The 4,295-nt window shown below is 38.1% G+C and overlaps 1 non-coding gene across 1 annotated transcript; it reads left to right on the plus strand.

The window, feature by feature from the left end:
• Positions 1-1,033: 1,033 nt before the first annotated feature.
• LOC130964734 (small nucleolar RNA R71) lies at positions 1,034-1,137 on the plus strand. The gene has a single exon (XR_009080810.1). It is a non-coding gene; the product is annotated as a small nucleolar RNA R71 (small nucleolar RNA).
• Positions 1,138-4,295: the final 3,158 nt, after the last annotated feature.

Here is a 4,295-nt window from a genome sequence, read left to right on the forward strand (position 1 = left end):
ACTTTTTTTTTAAATTTGTTGTTTTTGGCTAACTAAGTGCCATTCATGAATGCAAACCAACTGACCAGCTAAGTGTTCATGCATGCAACATTAGTGACACCAAACTTAGTTTGTGAGCATGTGGTGTAAAAAGATTTGATTAAGGCTCTAAGACTACCATGATATGAATTGTGTATGTGCCATCTTAGTGTGCCCTGTACACCAAACTTGTTGTTCACTATATGTTGTATACAAAAATTCATCTAAGTGTTTATCGAAATTGATTTGGAGATCATGAACTTTCTTTATTAACTACTATTAAAGATTTAAAGGAAATGATATAAAACATGGGTTGCCTCCCATGAAGCGCTTCTTTAATGTCATTAGCTTGACGGTTGTCCTTTGTTAGGGTGGTTGGTAATGCTTCAAATCTTCCCCTCTTGCAATGAATCTGTCTCCATTGGCTTTATTAAAAAGCTCCACATGTTCCAAGGAAAGAATTTTGCTGATAGTATACACTTGAGGCAGCTGAGATGGGATGGTGGGAAGATGAGGTGGGATAGGTGGAAAATAAGTAGAGATCACTTCATCTCATGGAGAGAAATCCTCTGTAGGGATCTTCTTCTTCCTCCATCCCCTTTGGGACTTTTTCCTTGTTTCCCTTGATGTTACCTTGCTCCTTGTGGTTTCTTTTTCCAGGAAGATTTTGTTGCTGGTCTCATATGACTCTGGTGGGTCTAGCTCCTCTTGGGTTACACTTGGCTGTTGTTCCTTCTGACCACATTGCTTGTCAACCAGAGGGATTCTCAGGTGTATTATTTGTGCTTCCGTGTTTGTTTCTTCTATCAGTGCCTTATCGTGCTCTTCCCTTGAGTGTTGCTCCTTTCAGAAGCATAGAAGTAGTCATTTTCAACTACAGTTTCAATGACATTTATGTCTTCTTCAATGGTTTTCTTCTTGTTTAGAGACCCCCCCCGATGAATAGTCTATGGCCTTCTTTGATTTGTAAGAAAGACCTTCATAGAAAATGTGCAGTTGAACCCATTCGTTGAACATGTCTGGTGGACACCTTCTTGTTAAGTCCTTAAACCTCTCCCATGCCTCATAGAAAGTTTCACCATCTTGTTGCCTGAAGGTTTATACCTCAGCTCTCAACCTGTTGGTTCTTTGAGGAGGGTAGAATCTCGCCAACAATTTGTTCACCACATCTTCCCAATTTGATAAGCTCTCCTTCAGGAAGGATTACAGCCATTTAGATGCCTTGTCTTTGAGTGAAAAGGGGAACAAAAGCAGTTTATAGGCATCAGGATGAACACCATTAGACTTCACAGTGTCACTTATTCTTAGGAAGGTGGTTAGATGTTGATTGGGGTCTTTTTGGGCGCTTCTTCCGAATGAACAGTTGTTCTGAACAATGGTGATGAGCTGGGGTTTTAATTCAAAGTTATTGGCATGTGTGGTTGGCTTTTGGATGCTACTTCCGCAATTTCCTGGGTTTGGATTGATGTATGAGCCTAGAACCCTTCTTTCTGGCCCAGCATGATTCACAGGGCCTTCTCTGGCATGGTTGTGAGCTTCTCCGTCATGGTTGTTTTCCAGGTTCTCCTCCATGTTTGTTTCAAAGTACTCCTCCTCTTCCTCAGCACCAACGACTCTTTTCCCTCTTGCTTCCCTCCTTTTTCTAAGGAAGGTCCTCTCAGGTTCAGAATCAAAGGAAGTTGAAGCTCCGCTTCTTCTCTCTGTCATACAACTAACAAAGCACACAACAAGAAAGAAAATGAAGAGATTATTCTTGTTAGAGTGGCTGTTAGTGTGAGTGGTGCAAATTATCAAACAGTTAGTGGATTAGTGAAGAAAATTGTAAATAACAAAAAAAAAAACAAAGAGGGGAGAGGGGAGAAAGGAAGAAAATAACTGAAACTGAAGGTAAATGACCAGATAAAATAAACAAGCAAAAGAAAAATGCTTAATCTAGTGATATTCCAACCAAATCATTGTCGATACAAAATCAATCCCCAACAACAGTGCCATAAACTTGATGCACGGAAACTTATCTCTCAACAAATCTCCCTTGGCAGGCAAGTAAAAACTCACAATAGAGTGAGGTCGTATCCCACAGGGATTGATTGGTCAAGCAACTTTAATTGGAGGAATGTTCTAGTTGAGTTAAGCAGAAGTTGAGTTGATAATTGCATAAAATTAAATGGCGGGAAAGTAAATTGCAGAAAGTAAATTGCAGAATCTTAAATGGGGATTTGGGGAGATGAACATAAAAATAAATGGCAGAAAGTAAAGTGAATGGGTAAGATCAGAAATGGGGAATTCATTGGGCTTAGGAGATGTTGCATACTCCAGATCAAGTTCATTCTCATCTCTTCTTCAATCAATGTATTCATTGATCTCCTTGGCAATCTTAGATGATTGGATCCTAATTCCTTAGCAACCCAATCTCTCTAAGCTTGAACAATTGCCCAATTCCTTGATTTAATTGCTCATGGGAAGAGATGAAATATGGTCACTAATTATACCACATGTATTTTCAAATCAAAGTGTTGGGAGGATAATATGTCACTATATCCGTCCAAACCCCAATTTGGTCCAACATGAGAAAGCATTTCTAGCATGATCTCCTCATCCCTTTTCCAAGGCTCAGAGGAGATCCAATTATGGAGAGTTTCTTTTCCAAGACAACTAACCAATTGATTTAAGATCGAAAGCTTTCTAGTAAATCAAGAGAAAAGAAAGAAGAAGAAGAATGAAAACTATAATTGATCCATCAAATTACAACAGAGCTCTCTAACCTAATGAAAAGGGATTTAGTTGTTCATAGCTCTGGAAATGGAAGATGATAGAGAAGAGTACTGAAGAACTGAAGATTGTTGGTTTAGAAGTTATAATAAATTCTCATTGCAAGTATAGTTTCTAAACCAAGCAATCAACCTTTCTTACAAACGTTTTGGTTGTCACAAGTAAAAAACCCAATAAAATTTATAAACCGAAGTATTCAAACCTCGGGTCGTCTTCTCAAGGAATTGTAGGGAGGTGTGTTTTACTATTGGTTATGGAAAACAGTATTTTTGGGTTTTAAAAAGGTTTTGAATAAGAGAAATGGATTGTAGAAATTAATAAATAAATAACGAATAAAACTCTTGGCAAGGTATGAAAACTGGAAGTCCTATCCTAGTTATCCTTATCAATGGTGATGAGAATTATACTGTTGCTCCCACTAAGTCAACCTCTAACTATGAAGGTCAGTTAAGTGGACAAATTAATTTAATACCTAAAGTCCTAGTCAACTCCTTAAGGAAAGACTAGAGTTATAGGAATCTAAATTAATCAGCAAGAATAATAATTATCAATCACAATGAGTTTGATAACTCAAGAGTTACCAATTAATCAACCAAAGCCAATAGTAAATAATCTAAATTAAAAATAAGGAAAAATAATCATGAGTCTGAAATACCTCAAATTATATTTAAATAAAGATGACAATTCTAATATGGACAAGTTCATAAGCCAAATAGGCAACATAAGTAATACAAGCATTAAAGCATCTGAAAGTAAAAGAGAAATATAAAGTAAAAGGAATATTGAACCTGATGATGAGTCAAAATCCTAAATCCTTTAAGAGGAATCCTAAATCCTAAGAGAGAGGAGAGAACCTCTCTTTCTAAAAACTACATCTAAAACCTAAAATTGTGAGTAATGATTGACTGATTGATTCTGCTCCACTCCCAGCCTCTAATCTGTGTTTTCTGGGCCGAAAACTGGGTAAAAAAAGCCCAGAAATCACTCCCAGCGCTTTCTGGTTTGTACAGGTCGCGGCAAGGTGACGCGGAGGCATCGTCCACGCGTTTGCGTGGATTGAGATTTGCAGCTGCGATGCGTGCGCATCGTCCACGCATCCGCGTCGCCTAACTTCGAGGCAGCTATGGAAAATTATATATCGTTGTGAAGTCCCAGATGTTAGCTTTCTAACGCAACTGAAGCCGCATCATTTGGACCTCTATAGCTCAAGTTATGACCGTTTGAGTGCGAAGAGGTCAGGTTGGATAGCTTAGCAGTTTCTTCAACTTCTTGTATTCCTTCCACGTTTGCATGCTTCCTTTCCATCCTCTGAGCCATTCATGCCCTGTAATCCCTGAAATCACTTAACACGCATATCACAGCATCTAATGGTAATAAGAGAGGATTAATATTAGCAAATATAAGGCCAAAGAAGCATGTTTTCAATCATAGCACAAAATCCGGAAGGAAAACGTAAACTCATGCAATTAGTATGAATAAGTGTATGAAAGATTGATAAAATTCACTCA

This window comes from Arachis stenosperma, chromosome 2 (genome assembly GCF_014773155.1).
Source record: "Arachis stenosperma cultivar V10309 chromosome 2, arast.V10309.gnm1.PFL2, whole genome shotgun sequence".
Lineage (NCBI taxonomy): Eukaryota > Viridiplantae > Streptophyta > Magnoliopsida > Fabales > Fabaceae > Arachis > Arachis stenosperma.